Genomic DNA, 26,633 nt, shown 5'->3' with positions numbered 1-26,633 from the left:
AACCAATGTCTCGTTAATGGCTGGGCTGCATTTATGTATTGTGTTTCATCTGAGAAGCCCCAATTGTTTTATTCCGAAGCAGGTTCAATGCACTGTGTGAAAGCAATTGTGACGCAGACATTATGCAGGCAATAAACTGGCATTATGAAGGCATTATACAGGCATTATACTGACATTATACTGACATTATGCTGACATTATACTTTTTTTAATTTTTATTTTATTTCACCTTTATTTAACCAGGTAGGCTAGTTGAGAACAAGTTCTCATTTGCAACTGCGACCTGGCCAAGATAAAGCATAGCAGTGTGAACAGACAACACAGAGTTACACATGGAATAAACAATTAACAAGTCAATAACACAGTAGAAAAAAAATGGGCAGTCTATATACAATGTGTGCAAAAGGCATGAGGAGGTAGGCGAATAATACAATTTTGCAGATTAACACTGGGGTGATAAATGATCAGATGGTCATGTACAGGTAGAGATATTGGTGTGCAAAAGAGCAGAAAAGTAAATAAATAAATAAAAAAACAGTATAAAAACAGTATGGGAATGAGGTAGGTGAAAATGGGTGGGCTATTTACCAATAGACTATGTACAGCTACAGCGATCGGTTAGCTGCTCGGATAGCTGATGTTTGAAGTTGGTGAGGGAGATAAAAGTCTCCAACTTCAGCGATTTTTGCAGTTCGTTCCAGTCACAGGCAGCAGAGTACTGGAACGAAAGGCGGCCGAATGAGGTGTTGGCTTTAGGGATGATCAGTGAGATACACCTGCTGGAGCGTGTGCTACGGATGGGTGTTGCCATCGTGACCAGTGAACTGAGATAAGGCGGAGCTTTACCTAGCATGGACTTGTAGATGACCTGGAGCCAGTGGGTCTGGCAACGAATATGTAGCGAGGGCCAGCCGACTAGAGCATACAAGTCGCAGTGGTGGGTGGTATAAGGTGCTTTGGTGACAAAACGGATGGCACTATGATAGACTGCATCCAGTTTGCTGAGTAGAGTGTTGGAAGCCATTTTGTAGATGACATCGCCGAAATCGAGGATCGGTAGGATAGTCAGTTTTACTAGGGTAAGCTTGGCGGCGTGAGTGAAGGAGGCTTTGTTGCGGAATAGAAAGCCGACTCTTGATTTGATTTTCGATTGGAGATGTTTGATGTGAGTCAGGAAGGAGAGTTTGCAGTCTAGCCAGACACCTAGGTACTTATAGATGTCCACATATTCAAGGTCGGAACCATCCAGGGTGGTGATGCTAGTCGGGCATGCGGGTGCAGGCAGCGATCGGTTGAAAAGCATGCATTTGGTTTTACTCGCGTTTAAGAGCAGTTGGAGGCCACGGAAGGAGTGCTGTATGGCATTGAAGCTCGTTTGTAGGTTAGATAGCACAGTGTCCAATGACGGGCCGAAAGTATATAGAATGGTGTCGTCTGCGTAGAGGTGGATCAGGGAATCGCCCGCAGCAAGAGCAACATCATTGATATATACAGAGAAAAGAGTCGGCCCGAGAATTGAACCCTGTGGCACCCCCATAGAGACTGCCAGAGGACCGGACAGCATGCCCTCCGATTTGACACACTGAACTCTGTCTGCAAAGTAATTGGTGAACCAGGCAAGGCAGTCATCCGAGAATCCGAGGCTATTGAGTCTGCCGATAAGAATATGGTGATTGACAGAGTCGAAAGCCTTGGCGAGGTCGATGAAGACGGCTGCACAGTACTGTCTTTTATCGATGGCGGTAATGATATCGTTTAGTACCTTGAGCGTGGCTGAGGTGCACCCGTGACCGGCTCGGAAACCAGATTGCACAGCGGAGAAGGTACGGTGGGATTCGAGATGGTCAGTGACCTGTTTGTTGACTTGGCTTTCGAAGACCTTAGATAGGCAGGGCAGGATGGATATAGGTCTATAGCAGTTTGGGTCCAGGGTGTCTCCCCCTTTGAAGAGGGGGATGACTGCGGCAGCTTTCAATCCTTGGGGATCTCAGACGATATGAAAGAGAGGTTGAACAGGCTGGTAATAGGGGTTGCGACAATGGCGGCAGATAGTTTCAGAAATAGAGGGTCCAGATTGTCAAGCCCAGCTGATTTGTACGGGTCTAGGTTTTGCAGCTCTTTCAGAACATCTGCTATCTGGATTTGGGTAAAGGAGAACCTGGAGAGGCTTGGGCGAGGAGCTGCGGGGGGGGCGGAGCTGTTGGCCGAGGTTGGAGTAGCCAGGCGGAAGGCATGGCCAGCCGTTGAGAAGTGCTTATTGAAGCTTTCGATAATCGTGGATTTATCGGTGGAGACCGTGTTACCTAGCCTCAGTGCAGTGGGCAGCTGGGAGGAGGTGCTCTTGTTCTCTATGGACTTCACAGTGTCCCAGAACTTTTTGGAGTTGGAGCTACAGGATGCAAACTTCTGCCTGAAGAAGCTGGCCTTAGCTTTCCTGACTGACTGCGTGTATTGGTTCCTGACATTATACTGACATTATACTGACATTATGCTGACATTATACTGGCATTATACTGACATTATACTGACATTATACTGACATTATGCTGACATTATACTGGCATTATACTGACATTATACTGACATTATGCTGACATTATACTGGCATTATACTGACATTATACTGACATTATGCTGACATTATACTGAGATTATACTGACATTATGCTGACATTATACTGGCATTATACTGGCATTATACTGACATTATGCTGACATTACGCTGACATTATGCTGACATTACCCGGACATTACGCTGACATTACGCTGACATTACGCTGACATTACACTGACATTATACTGACATTATACTGACATTACGCTGACATTACGCTGACATTACGCTGACATTATACTGACATTATACTGACATTATGCTGACATTACGCTGACATTATGCTGACATTATACTGACATTATGCTGACATTACGCTGACATTATGCTGACATTACGCTGACATTACGCTGACATTACCCGGACATTATCCTGACATTACGCTGACATTACGCTGACATTACGCTGACATTACGCTGGCATTACGCTGACATTACGCTGGCATTACGCTGGCATTATGCTGACATTACGCTGGCATTATGCTGACATTACGCTGACATTATGCTGGCATTGTGCTGACATTGTGCTGACATTGTGCTGACATTATGCTGACATTACGCTGACATTACGCTGACATTACGCTGGCATTACGCTGACATTGTGCTGACATTGTGCTGGCATTGTGCTGACATTGTGCTGGCATTGTGCTGACATTGTGCTGACATTACGCTGGCATTACCCTGACATTACGCTGACATTACGCTGGCATTACGCTGGCATTACGCTGGCATTACGCTGACATTACGCTGACATTACGCTGGCATTATGCTGACATTATCCTGACATTACGCTGACATTACGCTGGCATTACGCTGACATTACGCTGACATTACGCTGGCATTACGCTGACATTACGCTGACATTACGCTGACATTGCGCTGGCATTGCGCTGACATTGTGCTGACATTGTGCTGACATTATGCTGACATTGTGCTGACATTGTGCTGACATTGTGCTGGCATTGTGCTGACATTGTGCTGACATTATGCTGGCATTATGCTGACATTATACTGACATTATGCTGACATTGTGCTGACATTGTGCTGACATTGTGCTGACATTATGCTGACATTACGCTGACATTACGCTGACATTACGCTGACATTACGCTGACATTGCGCTGACATTGCGCTGACATTGTGCTGACATTATGCTGACATTATGCTGACATTATGATGACATTATGCTGGCATTATGCTGACATTATGCTGGCATTATGCTGACATTGAGCTGACATTATGCTGACATTATGCTGGCATTATGCTGACATTATGCTGACATTATGCTGACATTATGCTGACATTGAGCTGACATTGTGCTGACATTGTGCTGACATTATGCTGACATTACGCTGACATTACGCTGACATTACGCTGACATTACGCTGACATTGTGCTGACATTGTGCTGACATTGTGCTGACATTAAGCTGACATTATGCTGGCATTATGCTGACATTACACTGGCATTATGCTGACATTGAGCTGACATTATGCTGACATTATGCTGGCATTATGCTGACATTATGCTGACATTATGCTGACATTATGCTGACATTGAGCTGACATTATGCTGACATTATGCTGGCATTATGCTGACATTATACTGGCATTATACTGGCATTATCCTGACATTACGCTGGCATTACGCTGACATTACGCTGACATTATCCTGACATTACGCTGACATTACGCTGACATTATGCTGACATTATCCTGACATTACGCTGACATTACGCTGACATTATCCTGACATTACGCTGACATTACGCTGACATTGTGCTGACATTATCCTGACATTACGCTGACATTACGCTGACATTACGCTGACATTACGCTGACATTATGCTGACATTGAGCTGACATTGAGCTGACATTGAGCTGACATTATCCTGACATTACGCTGACATTACGCTGACATTACGCTGACATTATCCTGACATTACGCTGACATTACGCTGACATTACGCTGACATTATCCTGACATTACGCTGACATTACGCTGACATTACGCTGGCATTACGCTGACATCATACTGACATTACGCTGACATTACGCTGGCATTACGCTGGCATTACGCTGACATTACGCTGACATTGTGCTGACATTATGCTGGCATTATGCTGACATTATACTGACATTATACTGGCATTATACTGACATTATGCTGACATTATGCTGACATTATGCTGACATCATACTGACATCATACTGGCATTATGCTGACATTATGCTGACATTATACTGGCATTATCCTGACATTACGCTGACATTACGCTGACATTATGCTGACATTATACTGGCATTATACTGGCATTATGCTGACATTATGCTGACATTATACTTGCATTATCCTGACATTATACTGTAGTAAGTCTTTCTTCATCTTCTACTGTCTCTGTTCTTTTGTTTATAGAGGAAATGGAGCATCTCAGCAAGAAAATGTATTCTTAAACATTCTCCAATGAAATCTATTGAAATAGAGGTTTAAATGACTCTCCATTGACTGCTCCTTAGCTGTTTGTACTGCATGCTGCTGTCCATGGTGCTGAAATGCCAACACAGGTGGAGCACAGCATTGAGCAGCCCTCCTTGTCAGCCTTGCCACACACACACACACACACACACACACATTTTACATATGGGTGGTCCCGGGAATCAAACCCATTATCCTGGCTTTGCAAGATGAGCTACAGAGGATCATCAGTGTGATCAGCAGTGTTTTCTAGGGAAACTGAAAGACAAGCTCCAGGGGCTCAACAACAACACACCAGCTCAACACAGGTGAATTGTTGACATGCTCTGTAATGCTGTGAAAACACAGTTAAGCGTCCTTTGGAAAAATCGGATCTAGCATCCACCATGCTCTATCATCCATCATATTCTATCATCCATCATATTCTACAGGACTGGGAGGCACCAGTGTGGTAATAAACCATGCCTCAAGGGTACTAGTGGTATGAGGAGTCGGTCGTAGGCTACTGTACTACTGTGGTGCTCTAAACAGTACTGCCACTGTGATTGTTGTGCTAGTGCTTTTAACAGTACTGCCAGTGTGACTGTTGTGCTAGTGCTATCAACAGTACTGCCTCTGTGACTGTTGTGCTAGTGCTATCAACAGTACTGCCACTGTGATTGTTGTGCTAGTGCTATCAACAGTACTGCCACTGTGATTGTTGTGCTAGTGCTATCAACAGTACTGCCACTGTGATTGTTGTGCTAGTGCTATCAACAGTACTGCCACTGTGATTGTTGTGCTGGTGCTATCAACAGTACTGCCAGTGTGACTGTTGTGCTAGTGCTATCAACAGTACTGCCACTGTGATTGTTGTGCTAGTGCTATCAACAGTACTGCCACTGTGATTGTTGTGCTAGTGCTATCAACAGTACTGCCACTGTGATTGTTGTGCTAGTGCTATCAACAGTACTGCCAGTGTGATTGTTGTGCTAGTGCTATCAACAGTACTGCTACTGCCACTGTGAGGCTAAATCCATTGAACAGTCAATCAATGAGGAGATGAGTGCGATAAAACAAACAGCCAGTTGAGGTAAACAAATCTAACTCCACTATAGTTCATTCTGGTGGTTTTAGCAGAAACCTGAAAATGGCGTCCTACTAAACATGACCCAGCCTAGCAGAGTACAGGTTGTGCCTGCGGGAGCTAGCTTTAGCTATCTTTCACAGTGACTCCATTATAGGCTGTCACTGGGTGTGTAAACTGTCTAAGATCTGCCTGGAGATGGCATGGGATCCCTCCTCCTCTTCATCTTCCTCCTCCTACTCCTCTTCCTCCTCGCCTGGTGCTCTCTACATTAGGGAGTGAAGTACCGGCACCAAATTGACTGCAGGATTGATTTTTTTAATCACTTTCTGACTCTACTCTGAATCCCATGGCCTCAAGTCTCAGACCCAGCTTCAAATCTAAAATGTTTCTAGTTATTTGACTTTCACTTATTATTGGATAAGTTCAGGTAGTGCCTTACTGTTTCATTCAGTTGTAAAATATTTCCTCCATACTGAACATGCCCCTGGTCTCTGGGCTGTGTTAATACATCAGAGAGCCAAATGGCAAAATAACACACTGCTCTCTCTTATCTCTCTGTTTGTCTCGACTGAAAAACAAGCGCACAATGTTTTCCCTAATCCCTCTCTAAAAGCCCCTTAAAAATAGCCTATTCCCATTGCAAATCTGACTCTGTGAGATCCTAAACGTTGATAATCTTTCCCCATAACACAACAAATACCAGGCTGTTTCGGGTTTTAAAGCAGTGAGGTTCAACACACACTCCACCGTTTCAGACACATATAAAAAACAAAGCAGACAAAGCAAATGATCAAATCACTGGGTTTTTTTCTTCATGATGTATCAAGCTATTAGCCAGAATCAAAGGCAAGGTGCCTGTCTGTCTCTCTCCTTCCCTTCTCCATAGAGCTGTGTTTTTTTCTGTAGTGTGTATCAGCTAACAATGTGAATCTAATGGAATAACATTAACATTTTGGGGCTCCCAAGTGGCGCAGCGGTCTAAGGCACTGCATCTCAGTGCTAGGGGCATCACTACAGACCCTGGTTCAATTCCAGGCTGTTTCACAAATGGCCGTGATTGAGAGTCACAGGGCGGCGCACAATTGGCCCAAAGTCGTTAGGGTTTGGCCAGGGTAGGCTGTCATTGTAAATAAGAATTTGTTCTTAACTGACTTGCCTAGTTTAATCAAGTATAAATATTATTATTTTTTGCCTAGTATGACTGAAATCTGTTTTCTTCACCTAGAACATGAAAATGAAATGGAATGCTTTTCCTGCTATCAGAATGTATAACTCTCCAACTTACTATCTTACGCCTCTGCTATACTCACACGCACGCACGCACACAGAGCGCTCAGGACATTCGCAATATGTAGCATTACTGCAGCAACCTCACCTAAAACACTTTGGCTGTTGAACAGAAGGACTTTGGGCTTACAGAACACTAAGTTCTTCAGTTTTGGAATATGCATCAAATAATAGAAAACCAAATGAGATACTCAACAAAGAATAGTTGAACACCCCAAGGGAAAGTATATAGATGGAAATCCGTGATTGTCTCACTCAATAGAACATAGGGAAAAACACATCAACAAAATGTTGCTGTATTATACTATGGCACACATCCAAATGTAGTTTTAGACCAATATCCATATAAACAACATAAACCCGCAGTACACTTACTGTAATATGATGAAAAGCTTGTCAATGCTATGCCATTACTGTATACATACGATGTCCTTTCTCTTCCAGTCAAACAATTACGACATCAATAGAGACAGTAGCTAGCACAGTTTGTTTACCACAGTTCAATGTCACTGCTCCTTCCCTGTCGAGAGACCCCTCTCCTCCCCCACCCCTGTCCGGTGACTCCTCTCCTCCCCCACCCCTGTCCGGTGACTCCTCTCCTCCTCTCCTCCCCCACCCCTGTCCGGTGACTCCTCTCCTCCCCCACCCCTGTCCGGTGACTCCTCTCCTCCACTCCTCCCCCACCCCTGTCCGGTGACTCCTCTCCTCCTCTCCTCCCCCACCCCTGTCCGGTGACTCCTCTCCTCCTCTCCTCCCCCCACCCCTGTCCGGTGACTCCTCTCCTCCTCTCTTCCCCCACCCCTGTCCGGTGACTCCTCTCCTCCCCCACCCCTGTCCGGTGACTCCTCTCCTCCTCTCCTCCCCCACCCCTGTCTGGTGACTCCTCTCCCCCTCTCCTCCCCCAACCGTCCGGTGACTCCTCTCCTCCTCTCCTCCCCCACCCCTGTTCGGTGACTCCTAGCCTCTCCAGTCCTTCATAACAAACTGGGTTATAGTCAGTCAAAGCCCCAGCGCACATAACCAAAACAACACCACACCCTGCCAGGGCTGCTTCTCCACCACCTATAGGCCTACTAAGATTAGTCTATTGTCGCATTAATGGCAAGAGAACAGGCACCACCATCCCATCCCCACCCCATCCCCACCCCATTTCCACCATCCCATCCCATCCCAACCTCATCCCTAAACCCTTATCACCATCCCATCCCCACCTCATCCCTACCCCCTTTCCACCATCCCAACCCCATCCCTCCCATCTCCATCCAACACATCTTACCTAGACCTCCACCTCCTGTCTCTGTCCCTGTCCCTGTGGGGACCCAGGTGCCACAGCCGCTGCCTGCCCTGAGAGACGTGTCCAGCGGGGGTAAGGACCAGCTTAAACACCCTTCTCCTCCATGCTGGGTGGGTGTTCTGTGCTACTGTGCTTCTGATAGCCGATCGGACGCTGAGAAATGTGAAATGGATAACCTGGAGGATAGCCTGGGACGCCTGCCAACACTGCCAGTAAAACCCCCATCAACCTCTGCTTCCTGCTGCTCGCTCATAGCATGATGTCATCACAACCCTCCCCAGCACCAAGCCAGAAAATGTTCTGACTCTCTCCATCTCTCTCTACCTTTTATCCCTTCTTATATTTCTATCCGCCTCTCGCCCACTACTCTACTTCTCTTTCCCCCTCAATCTCTCTCCATCCCTCTCTTCCCCTGTCTCTCTACCTCAATCTGTCTCTTTCCCTCTCATCCATCCCTCCGTCTATCTTTCCTTCCCTCTCTTTCCTCCTTTCCTAAATCTATCTATCCTTCCCTAATTCTATCTTGGGGCGGCAGGTAGGTAGCCTAGTGGTTAGAGTGTTGGACTAGTAACCGAAAGGTTGCAAGATCAAAGCCCCGAGCTGACATGGTAAAAATCTGTCATTCTGCCCCTGAAAAAGGCAGTTATCCCACTGTTCCTAGGCCGTCATTGAAAATAAGAATTTGTTCTTAACTGACTTGCCTAGTTAAATAAAATAAATAAAAACCTTTTCCTCGCTCTCCAGCCTTCTCTAATCCTCTCTTCATCCCTGTCCACCCCTCCCTCTCTTTCTCTCCGATGACCTGATTCATTATTACACAATAAAGATTTTGATCTTTTAGCTTATGTTTCACATACACTACATCTTGCAGACTCAAAGATGCAATCCTTTCTGGAGTATGACATCACAGACAGGTCCATATGGCGGCTCTGGTCTAAAGCAGTCCACTATATAGGGAATAGGTTCCCATCATTAGGGCTCCCGAGTGGCGCAGCGATCGAAGGCACAGTATCTCAGTGTAAGACACATCACTACAGTCCCTGGTTCGAATCCAGGCTGAATCACATCCGGCCGTGATTGGGAGTCCCATAGGGCGGCGGACAATTGGGCCAGCGTCGTCCTGGTTTGACCGGGGTAGGCAGTCATTGTAAATAAGAATTTGTTCATAACTGACTTGCCTAGTTAAACAAAACAAATAAAAAATATCATGTAACTCCACAGGGTGACCGTCAGTTTATTCCCCCTCACCCCTTTTCTTTCTTAACGGAAAATAATTCAAGTGGAAAAATAACTATGGAAGTAATTTTACCCACAAGACATAACTAGTGATGACAAAATAATTGAAGAGGGAGAGAATGAAAAACGGCACCGGAAGAAATGGCAGCAGTTTTACAGGCACCCAACCAAATGTGCTATTATGTGGTGTGTTTTCACATTATTTGTAACTTATTTTGTACGTAATGTTTCTGCCACCATATCTTACGGGAAAAAAAGAGATTCTGGATACCAGGACAGCGATCATTCACCTCGGATAAGACAAAGATTTTTCTTCAATAAGCAGGACGCACAGGATGTACTTCAGACACCAGACAAGGCCAAAATCCCCGTCATTGGCACGAGAAAGAGACGCAGGTACAGAGGACACAGAGCGGGGTGCCTCTTAAGAATCCGCTGACGGCGAGTGGGAAAGCTGCCGTTACGTCAGTATTAATTGCCAACGTACAATCTTTGGACAATAAATTAGACGAGTTATGATTACGAACATCCTACCAACGGGACATCAGAAACTGTAACATCTAATGTTTCATGGAATCGTGGCTGAATGATGACATGGATATTCAGCTAGCGGGATATATGCTGCACCGGCTAGATAGAACAGTACACTCCGTGTCTGTGGGGGAGGTCTGTGCATATTTGTAAACAACAGCTGGTGCACGAAATCTACGGAATTCTCTAGAGTATCTTATGATAAGCTGTAGACCACACTATTTGCCAAGCGAGTTTCCATCTATACATTTTGTTCTGTTTATTTACCACCACAGACAGATGCTGCCACTAAGACAGCACTCAGTCAGCTGTATAAGGAAATAAGCAAACAGGAAACCACTCACCCAGAGGCAGCGCTCCATGTGGCCGGAGACTTTAATGCAGGGAACCTTAAATCAGTTTTTACCTCATTTATATTGACATGTTAAATGTGCAACCAGAGGGAAAAACATTCTATATCACCTGTACTCCACACACAGAAACGTGTACAAAGCTCTCCCTCGCCCTCCATTTGGTAAACCTGACCACAATTATATCCTCCTGATTCCTGCTTACAAGCAAAAGTAAAAAGCAGGAAGCACCATTGACTCGGTCTATAAAAAAGTGGTCAGACGAAGTAGATGCTAAACTACAGGACTGTTTTGCTAGCACAGACTGGAACATGTTCCGGGATTCTTCCGATGGCATTGAGGAGTACACCACATCATCAGTCACTGGCTTCATCAATAAGTGCATCGAGGAGGTCATCCCCACAGTGACTGTACGTACATACCCCAACCAGAAGCCATGGATTACAGGCAACATTCGCACTGAGCTAAAGGGCAGAGCTACCGTTTAAGGTGCGGGACTCTAACCCTGGAGCATATAAGAAATCCTGCTATGCCCTCCGACGAATCACCAAACAGGCAAGCGCCAATACAGGGCTAAGATTGAATCGTACGACACCGGCTCCAACTCTCGTTTTATATGGCAGGGATTGCAAACTATTACAGACTACAAAGGGAAGCACAGCCACGAGCTGCACAGTGACTCGAGCCTACCAGACGAGCTCTATCACTTCTATGCTCGCTTTGAGGCATACATGAGAGCATCAGCTGTTCCGGGCGACTGTGTGATCACGCTCTCCGTAGCCGATGTGAGTAAGACCTTTAAACAGGTCAACATTCACAAGGCAGCAGGATCAGACAGATTACCAGGACGTGTGCTCCGGGCATGTGCTTACCAACTGGCAGGTGTCTTCACTGACATTTTTAACATGTCCCTGATTGAGTCTGTAATACCAACATGTTTCAAGCAGACCACCATAGTCCATGAGCCCAAGAACACTAAGGCAACCTGCCTAAAGGACTACAGACACGTAGCACTCACGTCTGCAGACATGAAGTGCTTTGAAAGGCTGCTCATGGCTCACATTAACACGTTATCCCAGAAAACCTAGACCCACTATAATTTGCATACGGCCCAAACAGATCCACAGATGATGCGATCTCTCTTGCACTCCACACTGCCCTTTCCCACCTGCACAAAAGGAACACCAACATGAGAATGCTATTCATTGACTACAGCTCAGCGTTCAACACTAGAGGTCGACCGATTAATCGGAATGACTGATTAATTAGGGCTGATTTCAAGTTTTCATAACAATCGAAAATCTGTATTTTTGGACACCGATTTGGCCGATTTTTTTACACCTTTAATTTAACTAGGCAAGTCAGTTAAGAACACATTCTTAATTTCAATGATGGCCTAGGAACGGTTGGTTAACTGCCTTGTTCAGGGGCAGAACGACAGATTTTTACCTTGTCAGCTCGGGGATTCAATCTTGCAACCTTACGGTTAACTAGTCCAACGCTCTAACCACCTGCCTCTCATTGCACTCCACGAGGAGCCTGCCTGTTACGCGAATGCAGTAAGAAGCCAAGGTAAGTTGCTAGCTAGCATTAAACTTATCTTATAAAAAACAATCAATCATAATCACTAGTTAACTACACATGGTTGATGATATTACTAGTTTATCTAGCGTGCCCTGCGTTGCATATAATCGATGCGGTGCGCATTCGCGCAGGACTGTCGTTGCTCCAACGTGTACTTAACCATAAACATCAATGCCTTTCTTAAAATCAATACACAAGTATATATTTTTAAACCTGCATATTTAGTTAATATTGCCTGCTAACATGCATTTATTTTAACTAGGGAAATTGTGCCACTTCTCTTGCGTTCTGTGCAACAGAGTCAGGGTATATGCAGCAGTTTGGGCTGCCTGGCACGTTGCGAACTGTGTGAAGACTATTTCTTCCTAACAAAGACTGCCAACTTCGCCAAACGGGGGATGATTTAACAAAAGCGCATTTGCGAAAAAAGCACAATCTTTACACGAATGTACCTAACCATAAACACCAATTCCTTTCTTAAAGTCAATACACAGAAGTACATATTTTTAAACCTGCATATTTAGCTAAAAGAAATCCAGGTTAGCTGGCAATATTAACCAGGTGAAATTGTGTCACTTCTCTTGCGTTCATTGCACGCAGAGTCAGGGTATATGCAACAGTTTGGGCCGACTGGCTCGTTGCAAACTATTTTGCCAGAATTTTACGTAATTATGACATGTAACAGCAATATTTAGACTTAGGGATGCCACCCGTTAGATAAAATACGGAACGGTTCCGTATTTTACTGAAAATAATAGTTTCCGGATTCGACCATATTAATGACCAAAGGCTCGTATTTGTGTGTTATTATGTTATAATTAAGTCTATGATTTGATATTTGATAGAGCAGTCTGACTGAGCGGTGGTAGGCAGCAGCAGGCTCGTAAGCATTCATTCAAACAGCACTTTTGTGCGTTTTTCCGGCAGCTCTTTGCTGTGCTTCAAGCATTGAGCTGTTTATGACTTCAAGCCTATCAACTCCCGAGATGAGGCTGGTGTAACCGATATGATATGACTAGCTAGTTAGCGGGGTGCGCGCTAATAGCGTTTCAAACGTCACTCACTCTGAGACTTGGAGTAGTTGTTCATCTTGCTCTGCAAGGACTGTGGATTTTGTGGAGCGATGGGTAACGATGCTTCGAGGTTGGCTGTTGTCGATGTGTTCCTGGTTCGAGCCCAGGTAGGGGCGAGGAGAGGGACGGAAGCTATATTGTTACACTGGCAATACTAAAGTGCCTATAAGAACATCCAATAGTCAAAGGAATATGAAATACAAATGGTATAGAGAGAAATAGTCCTAAAAATACTATATTAACTACAACGTAAAACCTCTTACCTTGGAGTATTGAAATCTCATGTTAAAAGGAACCACCAGCTTTCATATGTTCTCATGTTCTGGGCAAGGAACTTAAGTTAAACATTAGCTTTTTTACATGGCACATATTGCACTTTTACTTTCTTCTCCAACACTTTGTTTTTGCATTATTTAAACCAAATTGAACATGTTTAATTATTTATTGGAGGCTAAATTGATTTTTATTGATGTATTATAAGAAAGTTAAAATAATTGTTCATTCAGTATTGTTGTAATTGTCATTATTACAAATACATTTGAATAGGTATCAGCTTTTTTTGTCCTCCAATAATCGGTATAGGCGTTGAAAAATCATAATCGGTCGACCTCTATTCTACACCATAGTGCCCACAAAGCTCATCACTAAACGAAGGATCCTGGGACTAAACACCTGCCTCTGCAACTGGATCCTAGACTTCCTGACGACACATCCGCCACGCTGATCCTCAACACTGGAGCCCCTCAGGGGTGCGTGCTCAGTCCCATCCTGTACTCCCTGTTCACCCACGACTGCATGGCCAGGCACGACTCCAACACCATCATTAAGTTTGCAGACGACACAACACCGACAACAACGAGACAGCCTAATGGGAGGAGGTCAAAGACTTGGCCGGGTGATGCCAGAATAACAACCTATCCCTCAACGTAATCAGGACAAAGGAGAGGATTGTGGACTACAGGAAAAGGAGGAGCGAGCATGCCCCCATTCTCATCGACGGGGCTATAGTGGAGCAGGTTCAAGTTCCTTGGTGTCCACATCACTAGAATGGTCAAACAAACTAGAATGGTCCAAACACACCAAGACAGTCGTGAAGAGTGCACAACAAAGCATATTCCACCTCAGGAAACTAAAAAGATTTGGCATGGGTCCTCAGATCCTCAAAAGGTTCTACAGCTGCAACATCATGAGCATGTTGACTGGTTGCAACACTGCCTGTACGGCAACTGCTCAGCCTCCGACCGCAAGGCACTACAAAGGGTAGTGCGTACGGCCCAGTACATCACTGGGGCTAAGCTGCCTGCCATCCAGGACCTCTATACCAGGCAGTGTCAGAGTAATTGCCTCGCTACTGTATATAGCCTCTCTACTGTTACTTGTCACTGTCTTTTTACTGTTGTTTTTTATTTCTTTACTTATCTATTGTTCACCTAATACCTATTTTTTACTTAAAAATTCCACCGTTGGTAAGGGCCTGTAAATAATAGGCATTTCACTGTAAGGTCTACACCTGTTGCATTCGGCGCACGTGACAAATACACTTTGATTAGATTTGATTTGGAGGGCTAGAGAATGGAGCACATCATTCTTTCATTAGCCCTCTGCCAGTACCAGACGAGGGAGGAAGGGAAGGGAAGGGGCTGAGCCTGGGGATTTACACAATTCAATAAACAAACTAAGATAGTGAAATAGAGAGTTCCGCAATTCATAACTGCATATGGAGGAGGAGAGAATGAAATAATGTACTGTCCAAAACAACTGAAACTTATTTTCACTTATTGTCATTTATTTTGAGATCTCCAGAGAAAGATGGCCAATATAGGCTACTGTACTTTGTGAGCTATTGAAATTAAATCCATCAGGAGAACCACAGAACTGTATACTGCACATCAGACAGGCAACAAGACAAATAATGACAGAACAGGCTAACGAGCACCCCCTTCTAACATTATTGTCCACAGCTGAACATCCATGGACCAAATTAATTCACATGTCATCAACACTTGTGAGCTCCAAGAAGAAGCAAGTTTTCTTGAAAAGGCTCAACAACAGAGACTCTGGACTCTGGGTTCGCGCCCAGGCTCTGTCGTAACTGGCCGGGACCGGGAGCTCCGTGGGGCGACGCACAATTGGCATAGCGTCGTCCGGGTTAGGGAGGGTTTGGCCGGTAGGGAAATCCTTGTCTCATCGCGCACCAGCGACTCCTGTGGCGGGCCGGGCGCAGTGCACGCTAACCAAGGTTGCCAGGTGCACAGTGTTTCCTCCGACACATTGGTGCGGCTGGCTTCCGGGTTGGATGCGCGCTGTGTTAAGAAGCAGTGCGGCTTGGTTGGGTTGTGTATCGGAGGACGCATGACTTTCAACCTTCGTCTCTCCCGAGCACGTACGGGAGTTGTAGCGATGAGACAAGATAGTAGCTACTAACAATTGGATACCACGAAATTGGGGAGAAAAAGGGGGTAAAATTCACACAAAAAACACACCCAAAAATGTTTTTAAAGGCTCAACAAATCTGATCTAACAAAGTGAATATTTGTCAAATCCATCACAATTTATGTGTTGTAACAGGCCCACAATGTGGTTACTTCAGTCTGCATACAGAAATTGGTGGTGGTAGTCAAAGTAATTTTGAACTGTGATACAGTTGATTGGTGACGATGACATGAACATGTGTTGGGGTTGACATCCATACTAGCATTATACTCAGAGTTTTACCTCAACATAGTGTGAAAAACACATATAAACAATAGCCTAAATGTAGGCTAATTTTGCTGGGGGGCAATGAGGAAATTTGTGATCTTTCCCCAGCAGCAATTTCCCACACGTGTTTCCATGACAATTCCATTGTTTTGGTCGAATTCGATCAATCCATACCCCGAGTCGAAAAATCTAACAAAAACCAATCATTCCTTTCATTTACAGTGTTAAATAACACTAATATGTGAGAACAATATCTTTAAGAATAAATGTTTGAACTTTTCCATTATAAAAAAAATAATTGTGGAAATCTGTAGCTCAAGTCGACTACAAAATCCACAATGCAATGCTCTCTCTATGGGCTGGCTGGCTGGCTAGCTAGCTAGGTAGCAAGCAAACAAAGCTACACACAATAATACCAAAGACAATATCAGCATGTAAAGTAGCTACAGTTGAAGTCGGAAGTTCACATACACTTAGGTTGGAGTCATTAAAACTCGTTTTTCAACCACTCCACAAATTTCTTGTTAACAAACTATAATTTTGGCAAGTCGGTTAGGACATTTTTCCAACAATCGTTTACAGACAGTTTATTTAACTTATAATTCACTATATCACAATTCCAGTGGGTCAGAAGTTTACATACACTAAGTTGAATGTGCCTTTAAACAGGTTGGAAAATTACAGAAAAGTCTGTCATGGCTTTAGAAACTTCTAATAGGCTGATTTACATAATTTGAGTCAGTTGAAGGTGGACCTGTGGATGTATTTCAAGGCCTACCTTCAAACTCAGTGCGTCTTTGCTTGACATCATGGGGAAATCAAAATAACTCAGCCAAGACCGCAGGAAAACAAATTGTATGTTTCATCCTTGGGAGCAATTTACAAACGCGTGGAGGTACCACATTCATCTGTACAAACAATAGTACGAAAGTATAAACACCATGGGACCACGCAGCCATCACACCGCTTAGGAAGGAGACACGTTCTGTCTCCTAGAGATGAACGTACTTTGGTACGAAAAGTGCAAATCAATCCCAGAATAACAGCAAAGGACCTTGTGAAGATGCAGAAGGAAACAGGTACAAAAGTATCTATATCCACAGTAAAACAAGTCTTATATCGACATAACCTGAAGGGCCGCTCAGCAAGCAAGACGCCACTGCTCCAAAACTGTCATAAAAAAAGCCAGAGTACCATTTGTAACTGCACATGGGGACAAAGATCGTACTTTTTGGAGAAATGTCCTCTGGTCTGATGAAACAAAAGTAGAACTGTTTGACCAAAATGACCATTGTTATGTTTGGAGGAAAAAGGGGGAGGCTTGCAAGCCGAAGAACACATTGCCAATCGTGAAGCACGGGGCTGGCAGCATCATGTTGTGGGGGTGCTTTGCTGCAGGAGGGACTGGTGCACTTCACAAAACAGATGACATCATCAGGGAGGGAAATTACGTGGATATATTGAAGCAACATCTCAAGACATCAGTCAGGAAGTTAAAGCTTGGTCGCAAATGGGTCTTCCAAATGGACAATGACCCAAGCATACTTCCAAAGTTGTGGCAAAATGGCCTAAGGACAACAAAGTCAAGGTATTGGAATTGCCATCACAAAGCCCTGACCTCCATCCTATAGAAGATTTGTGGGTAGAACTGACAAAGCGTGTGCGGGCAAGGAGGCCTACAAACCTGACTCCGTCACACCAGCTCTGTCAGGAGGAATGGGCCAAAATTCACCCAACTTATTGTGGGAAGCTTCTTGAAGGCTCCCCGATGCGTTTGACCCAAGTTAAGCAATTTAAAGGCAATGCTACCAAATACTAATTGAGTGTATGTAAACTTCTGACCCACTGGGAATGTGATGAAAGAAATAAAAGCTGAAATAAATAATTCTCTCTACTATTATTCTGACATTTCGCATTCTTAAAATAATGTGGTGATCCTAACTGACCTAAGACAGGGAATTTTTTACTAGGATTAAATGTCAGGAATTGTGAAAAACTGAGTTAAATGTATTTGGCTAAGGTATATGTAAACTTCTGACTTCAACTGTATTTAGCTGTGAAATCACCCAAACAAACTGCACTATAAATTTTGGAGTCTACAATCTCACCCTGTTCAACCTGCAGATCCATGTGCCTCACAGAGTGGAGTCTGACATTCGCAACTGCAGATATACTTTTGAGGAGATGGGAAACATTGCCCATGCTATGTCAATGGGCCGTGCGGTGCATTCTGGGCGATTCTTGGACAATGAGCTCTCCTTCAGTGAATGGGAGTCTATTGGGCGCTAGCTCGAAAACCCAACATTAGCACGAATTTGGTCAACAAGAAGTACAACATTACAAATATTTTCAGAGATGTGAGATGATTAACTTGCTATCTGTACTATCGTATAGCTTTTGAATCGTGACATTATGTACTTTAGAGGAAAATTGGCATGTTTTGACATACACTGACTTTGAGAAGGAATTGCATGATGATTTGCTTAGCAACCATGTGATGCGGCATGACAGCGTGAATACAATTGGTCGACAGTCTGCTGGGTGGGGCGTTATATGTTCCTTCATTCATTGGATTCCTATCTCCTTTCTATAATATCTCTGGCAACGGCACCATACAATGCACCCTGGACTAAAGAGGCTGACAAATAGGAAAAATGTGCAAGAACCTCTGTTAAATTGCACATTCCTCGAGGTAGGAATATCGCAAAAATATGATCAACGGCTCATTCGAGAGAAGACATCCTCCCGAGTTATGACATCGGCCAGTATTAAAATCTGACATGTATGAAAGACGTTTTCGAGATCTAAAATTCATATTCCTATTAACCTCCAGTGTAGTGAGAGAGACTTTATCACAGTGCTACGTAATACCAGCCAGATGTCTGTCTGCTTGAACGCCAATAACTCAGATACAGATGAAAACATGGGAATTGATAGAACATCACTCAGATATGAACAAAAACAATATAACGTTCCAAATTGGTGAACCTTCCCTTTAAATTCGAGTATCCATTCCATTGACCCCTTTACTGCATCTAGTTATGGGAAGAAACTCACTGGAGCTATACCAACAGCAGCACTTCCTTCCTTGAGAGAAAAAACCTGTCTACAGTCCTGCAGGTACCAAGCATTCACTTGTCTCTCGTGACAGTTTCATGATTCAAGATGATTTGGTTCTGGGTGGTGAGACTTTCTTGAACTTAAATACACTTACAGGTGAATCAGTATAAGAGTGCAATCTACGGTGTTGTCATTCATTCATTCTTTTAAACTCCTGATTATACCTCTTTCTGATCTGACTGGATCTACAGACAGTACATCCTCCAATATGCTTATTCCAGAAAATCCCTCTGTAGGCTACCTTCCCTTTCACCTGCATCTCCTACCTCTAATGCTTTAACCTAGCAGGGTAGTCTAAAGGTTGAACGGGATACATCACTGGCTTTTAGGAGTGCCCAGGCCAGCCAGTACTTTGCAGAAGGTTAAAAGATGAATACTATGAGATATTAGGCTACTGTCACAGTTGATTGGCCAATCCTACTAAGTAGGTTCACCCACAGGTGTAAGGGAAGGCTCTCTCTCACACACACACACATAAATGACTGTCAGTCTGCCACCTTTATAATTGAACAGCTCCAATGTATTTAGCCTACTAATGCATGCATTTGTGGATCTGACAGTGGTAAATGTAATAAACATGATGACACGAATATCTTTCTGAGCTAGACAAACATTACTTACAAAGACACTTGGTTTTCTAATTCTATCAAGCAATGGGATGCCGGCATTTCAGTTAGAACTCACCTAAATTGAAATGGGAACTGAGGGCAAACCCGGGGACGAAGAATGATGAAGACATGATGACCATCAGCAGAATCGCCAACATCTTCCTCGACATGGGGGAGTTACTGGTGTTGCAGAGACACTATTGCAGGTAGCTTCTAATCAAAGAAATGGTAGAGAGAAAAGCTCCATATTTTGCCAGGCATAAAATAACAATCGGATTTAGAAGCAGATGTTGACAGAATGCCCCTCTCCCCTCCCTTTACAGATGTTGACAGAATGAATCAGCCTCTCCAGTGCAATTTACCGTTTTCCTATTGCCGTCCAATTGTGGAAAATGTGCAGAGATTGTCGCTGCAAAGTGCCACCGCCACAGTGAGTGCGGTTACCAGATACCGCACAGTATTTAAATTGATGCTATTCCCTGTGGTCTCTGCTGCTGCAGCAAACCACGAACAGGTCCAGTGTATCATCCCATTTATAGATTAACTCGTCCGAATGCGATGTCCTTTGATGATGATATCAACAACAATGAATCAACTATGAATCAATCACGCATTCGCCTTTAAGTAATACCAGCTTCTCATAGCTGTTGCACTAATAGCGCGAGCACAGAGCGGGAGATGTCGGTGTGCTGACAGCGAGAGCGCCATCTTGCTTGCTAATGTTGCGTTCCCAAGTATAATTTCTGACTGAGCTGGTGTTTCGCTCTGCTCCAGAGACTGCAGGGGAGGGGGTTATGCTGGGCCACTATAACCTATTTGAGGGTGAGCAATTGAGCAAGATCAGTTTATCACGATGAACCAGCGTTATGCTTTAATATCTCACTAATCAAAATGAGTTAGGGTTTTGAGTAGCCTGCCCTGGCTATAACTGTCACAATTCCTATTGTTGATCTCAAATAATCAGTGGCGATTTTAGCATGTAAATCTTGGTGGGTCAAAAAAATACATGTTTTAGATTCATGCCAGCAAAGCCACAACACAACACTAAACAATACATTAATTGCACTATAACAGTGACAAACGGTGCCCAAACTGTTAGGGCCTAGATAAAGCTGTCCCAAAAGAAGAGCTTTCTTTTAATGGATTGAATCTTACCACTGCTAAACCTAGCCATCAGAGGAGCCCTGTCTGGCAGCGAAACTGGTCATTCAGCCTCTTACTGCCTTTAAAAAAAAACATTGTTGAAATGGCTGACTTGCTTAAACAAAAGAGGTATCTGCTGACTATTGAGATGTACAAATTATGGCATCAGGGGACGACGAGCGGATAAGAGGCAATCCGTAATTTCAATTAAGACATGAATGACCCAGCTAGGGCATAATCAATATAACTATTTGCTCAGCACTTTTGAAATGTAAGGCAACAGAATTCCGAACATGGGCCATCCTTACAGGATTCTCCTTGTATACCAAGTCAAAACCATAGGATAAATAAAGCGGGCATTTAAGCATGGAATCCTGACCTGTTCACCGGACGTGCTACCTGTCCCAGACCTGCTGTTTTCAACTCTAGAGACAGCAGGAGTGGTAGAGATACTCTTAATGATCAGCTATGAAAAGCCAACTGACATTTACTCCTGAGGTGCTGACTTGCTGCACCCTCGACAACTACTGTGATTATTATTATTTGACCATGCTGGTCATTTATGAACATTTGAACATCTTGGCCATGTTCTGTTATAATATCCATCTGGCACAGCCAGAAAAGGACTGGCCACCCCTCATAGCCTGGTTCCTCTCTAGGTTTCTTCCTAGGTTTTGGCCTTTCTAGGGAGTTTTTCCTAGCCACCGTGCTTCTACACCTGCATACACCTGATATATCAGCTGATGTACGAAGGGCTATATAAATACATTTTATTTGATTTGATTTAAGCAGACAATGAAAGCTCTTACAATATTCAATCATTTCATTTCTCTGAAACGGGCTATAGGCTACATGTGCACCACCAAGTCGGAACAGTAGGTTATGAGGGTGAAAGGGACCAAATTATTAGGGTGAGGCACATGGGCTGCTATACACTTGCATAGTCTACTCTTAGTCTACTATTAGACTCTTAGTCACTTAGTTTACCCTTAGATTTGGCTGTGAAGTAGTGTCCCCATGAGTGACAGAACACTGAGCCAATCATGGCACAATTAGAGAGCATTACTCAATCACGGCGCAACTAGAGATCATTACCAACCACTATGCTCCATATTTTTTCGCTGCCTGCCCCACCACCACAGAAAGCACTGAGCTAGGCTGAAACACCTGCATTTTGGAGCTGCCAAAAAATTGACCATATTTGTATGCAGCTTTATTAACTCAATGATTTTTTTTTTTTACATTGTTTGCAAACTGATATGTGACACATTAAATAACATGCAAAACAAGCATGAAAAAAATACTAGAATTGTATTAAATATTTTTCTAAACAGGCGGGGGGGGGGCTCTGCCCCACCTGCTCTGAATGATGGGTCGCCACTGCAAATCATGATGTGATTTAATTCATTTTCCTTAGTCTACATGTTATAACTTCTAACTTTACATTTAAATAAATTACAATAATAGGCTACTAAGTTGCACATCCTGGATGTTTCACATAATATTATTTTATTCTATAGATCCTAGTGTGCAATAGCAAATATTTCCCTGCATGTGTGGGTTCATGTTTCCTGTGCATGGGCCAGAAGGATGCAAAGTTGAAAAGTATTTCTGGTTGAAAATATGTATTTCTGGTTGAAAATACGTATTTCTGGTTGAAAATACCTATTTCTGGTGGAAAATACCTATTTTCAACATTGGCCAAAAGGTGTAGTGAGGACTTGATATGTCCCTCTCACATTGCATTCACTCAAAGCAGAAGCTATGGATCAACAGCACAATGCAGCAGCACCCATGAACACACAGAGAGATTGTGATGTAACAGAATAGAAAAGGCACAAGCCGTGGTTCTCTCTCTATGAGAGAGAGAGAGAGAGAGGGATATTCCAGCTAGAGGTTTGCAGTCAGTCAGCTCCCCCCTGGTCTCCTCACATGTCACAGTCCGTATGTTAAACCCAGAGAGAGGGATAAAAATGTCACAGGCTGTCAAAGAACATCTGTTTCCCATTCCATGGATGTAATTCCCTCTTTGTCACATTCTTTCCACCATATGTGAACATACAGTGCCTAGTTCAAATCTACACACCCCTTGCACATTCTTCACAGGTGTAATCTACATTTTTTAAATGATTCAATCGTTTTTTTCATAGCGATGTACAACCTACTCCACATTTGATAGAAGCTTATTCAAAATTATTCAAAGCTGTAATGGCTGCCAAAGTTGCTTCCACCAAGTATTGACTCTGGGGTGTGAAGACATACGTAATCAATATGTATGTCTTCAAATTAATATTAATAAGGAACATTTTCTAAATGTTTTTGAGTTAATATCGAAAACCCTATACCCACAAATGTTTCACATTAGTGTTTCACATCAGTGTTTTTTCTTTCATCAGAAATGATTGCTTATGGGCACCTTCATGTGTGTGTAAAATAGGACTGTTCTCAGATGTTTCATTCATAGATTTCTGATGTGTAGAAAAAGATTTTTTGCAAAAAAAAAAAAAATGCATTGTTTAGCTTGAATGGAATGTTAATATCCTGTATATTTGACTGTGATACTGTATGTGGTTGTCTCAACTGGCTATTTTACAATGAATACACTTACTGGAAGTTGCTCTTACTGGAAACCCATGCAAACAACAGATATCGCTAGCTTAAACTGACATTTTGATGGGGATTTTGTATGTTACTTAGATTGACAAACGGGTGCTTCATTATATGTGTTGTTGTTTTCACCATCGAAGACCACTTTGAAAACAAGTATTTTAATTAATACTTTCAAGTGATATACTCTGGGTCCACATTGTACATTTTTGTTGTATGTGTCTGTAACCCAACATAAATTCAATTCAATAGACTCTTCAATAGACTCTTTAAACAATAAAAGCTCATTTACCAACATTTCTGAAAATTGATATATAGTGTTTTGGAATGAAACTAAGAATGTTCTTACACTTTGAAAATGGGGTGTAGATTGTGTAGATTGGCGGGGCAAAAATCAAATGTATTACTTTTTGGGATTATGTTTTAAGGCCGCAAAATGTGAAGACTGTGTAAGGGGTGAGAAATCTGCAACTTTTACTAGTGACTGTATAACCCACCAACTCCCTCTATATGCTGTCTACAAGGTCACTTAATAATACATCATACATAGCTACTATAATCTGCTTGCCTCTTATGGGGATGGATTAGTTATTCTAGCTGGCTCTCATTCCCTTGTATTTGCCATGATGGGAAAAAATGGACCTAGAAATAATGACATCATGAAAATAAATGTTACTGTTTTGAATCTGTTGCTACATGACAGGGCTACAGAATGTATAATCCTTGCTCAGGTCCTCCAGCTAACTCATTTTCTGTCCGAGTGAATATTGGGTGTAGCCTATACTGTACAACACAATAGGAGAGGATAAGATGTATTCCTTGTCATATCTGTCCTTGATTCCATCCCAGCCCTATTTACTTCCTAATGGTGTAGATTATATTAGATAGAACATGGATGGAAAAATGGAATCAGTCAGTGTCTACTCATATACTGTAGGGCTGTGGTCAAAACTAGTGCACTATGTAGGTCATTTGGTGCCATTTAGTATGCAAACAAAGCCTTATATTCATAATAGAAGACTCTGGAACCAGCTATCTAGGATATTCTATTTCTGTTCTTATTCTCTTTGCTCTGTGTTTTTCTCTGTCGATATACACTGACTGTACAAAACATTAGGGACAGCTTCCTAATATTGAGTTGCACCCCCTTTTGCACTCAGAACAGCCTCAATTCGTCGAGGCATGGACTCTACAAGGTGTTGAAAGTGTTCCACAGGGATGCTGGCCCATGTTCACTCCAATGTTTTCCACAGTTGTGTCAAATTGTCTGGATGTCGTTGGGACCATTCTTGATACACACGGGAACCTGTTGAGCGTGAAAAGCCCAGCAGCGTTGTAGTTCATGACACAAACCGGTGCGCATGGCACCTATTACCATACCCCGTTCAAAGGCACTTAAATCTTTCGTCTTTCTCATTCACCCTCTGAATGGCACACATACACAACCATGTCTCAATTGTTTCAAAGGCTTGAAAAACCTTCTTTAACCTCTCCTCCCCTTCATCTACACTGATTGAAGAGGATTTAACAGGTGACATCAATAAGGGATCATAACTTCCACCTGGTCAGTCTATGTCATGGAAAGAGCAGGTCTTTCTAATGTTTTATACACTCAGTGTATATCTTCCTCTGAGGCTGTTGCTATTTTCTCTGTATAGTTACTTTATATTCTGATCCCTGACTGAATGATACACTGTGTTGCTTGTGTCTTGTTGCCCTGGTAACAGCATGGATGGATAAAGGGGGATGGAGCAATGATTTTTAAGGTGAATAGAAGTGGTCGTCTCACAACACACGTCTCACCCCCACTCCGATCATGTTCATATGTTGTTCATAGGCTATGCTGTTTGTACCTGCATGTCAAATCATGTTGAATGTTGAATGTATGTTGAAGCATCTATATTGGTGTTCTCTGACTGACACGCACACACTTTGTGTTATTCCTTTTCAAATGCAAAAATAAACACAACCTCCTAAATGATCATGTTCAAATACATCACAGATAATTCACAAATCCCTCTGCTGTGCTCACAGGGCAAGACAGTGTTGGATTCACTGCATCAGAATTTGTAAAAATACTGTAACCTCACCCCTCCTCCTACCTACCCTCTACTCCCTCTTCTGCCCTCACCACTCTCTCCTTAAACTAGACTCCAATGCTCTCCCTTCCTTTCTCTCCCATCGTCCTCTTCCCTCCCTCCACCCGACTCAGAGCGGTCTCCTGAGGGTGATGGAGGAGTAGAGAGGGCCTGCGGCTGCAGACTTAACTAGCCTCTGTGGAGCACGGGTCATTCTGCACCTAAGAAGCTGCAGCTGTGGATCACGGGTCATTCTGCACCTAAGAAGCTGCAGCTGTGGATCACGGGTCATTCTGCACCTAAGAAGCTGCAGCTGTGGATCACGGGTCATTCTGCACCTAAGCAGATGAAGCTGTGGTGTCTACCACTACAACACACTGGTTTCTCCCCCTTCAGGCCCACAGCTCTACTCTCACTCCCTCTTTCGCTCTCTCTCATTCTCTCTCCCCCTCTCTCCCTCTCTCTCTCTCTCTCTTTTGCTCTATCTGTATTTCTCTCTCCATCTTTCTCCCTCTAGCCAGCTGCTCTTAACGGTCTGGAACCATTCCATTCAAGGACCCTGGAGCCTTCAATATGTGGGTGTACAACTTCTCTTAGTAGAAAAACATATCCAAATACCCCATATGTTGAATTAAATAACACACACAAGAATACATCTCTCTATGTCTAAACCATACATCCCAGAAGCTGAAAACTGATGCATTGCACCAAATACAATAACCTCTCCCTCAACATGATCAAGACGAAGGAGATGATTGTGGACTACAGGAAAAGGAGGACCGAGCACACCCCCATTCTCATTGTGGAGTAGGTTGAGAGCTTCAAGTTCCTTGGTGTCCACATCACCAACAAACTATCATGGTCC

The sequence above is a fragment of the Oncorhynchus nerka genome, linkage group LG28 (assembly GCF_034236695.1).
Source record: "Oncorhynchus nerka isolate Pitt River linkage group LG28, Oner_Uvic_2.0, whole genome shotgun sequence".
Taxonomy (NCBI): Eukaryota; Metazoa; Chordata; class Actinopteri; order Salmoniformes; family Salmonidae; genus Oncorhynchus; species Oncorhynchus nerka.
The sequence above is the reverse complement of the archived record's forward strand: the minus strand, read 5'-3'. Positions refer to the sequence as shown.